Below are 1,044 nucleotides of genomic sequence, written 5' to 3'. Positions count from 1 at the left end.
TGATTACAGTTATGTCCACGAGTTGATATTAGAATCCATGGGGGACGCCTCAGGGTCAATGTCAACATCAGAGAACATAGAGATCTCCATGTGTTATGATAACACTTATGAATTGATGAACCGGTCATCAACCCATGTCGATGATATATTTGCTTATTCCGTGGCTCATGAAATCATTGAGCATGATGACATCGAACCACGCTCTGTTGCAGAATGCCAAAACAGAGCAGATTGGCCTAAATGGAAAGTTCCAATCCAGGCAGAATTAGACTCTCTAACAAAGAGACAGGTCTTCGGCCCAGTAGTGCTAACTCCGCCGAGTGTAAAGCCTGTTGGACATAAATGGGTCTTTGTTAGAAAGCGTAATGAGAAGAATGAGGTGCTTCGGTATAAGGCCCGCCTTGTGGCGCAAGGTTTCTCACAACGCCCTGGGATTGATTACAAGGAGACTTACTCTCCAGTCATGGACGTCATAACTTTCCGCTACTTAGTCAGTTTGGTAGTGTCCGAAAAACTTGACATGCAGCTCATGGATGTGGTTACGGCATATCTCTATGGGGACCTAGATTCAGAGATATATATGAAAGTGCCTGATGGCATTACGTTACCTAAATCAAGTGACTCTAAACCACGGAGTGCGTATGCTATAAGGTTGCAACGCTCACTTTACGGATTAAAGCAATCCGGGCAAATGTGGTATACTCGTCTAAGTGACTACTTGATTAGGGAGGGATATAAGAACGATGAACTATGCCCGTGCGTGTTCATAAAGAAGACAAGTTCCGGATTTGCAATAGTGGCCATTTATGTCGATGACATGAACATTATCGGTACTCTTGATGAAATCAAAGAGACCGCGGCTTATCTGAAATCCGAGTTTGAGATGAAAGATCTTGAGAAGACTCGTTTTTGCCTAGGTCTTGAACTAGAGCACCGAGTCTGTGGGATTCTTATCCATCAGACTGCATATGTCCAAAAGATGCTCAAGTGATTTAATATGGACAAGATGCATCCTGTTAGCACTCCCATGATTGGTCGAAGTCT

The sequence above is a fragment of the Fragaria vesca genome, linkage group LG7, assembly GCF_000184155.1.
Source record: "Fragaria vesca subsp. vesca linkage group LG7, FraVesHawaii_1.0, whole genome shotgun sequence".
NCBI classification, from domain to species: domain Eukaryota; kingdom Viridiplantae; phylum Streptophyta; class Magnoliopsida; order Rosales; family Rosaceae; genus Fragaria; species Fragaria vesca.
This window is presented reverse-complemented; position numbering follows the sequence as displayed.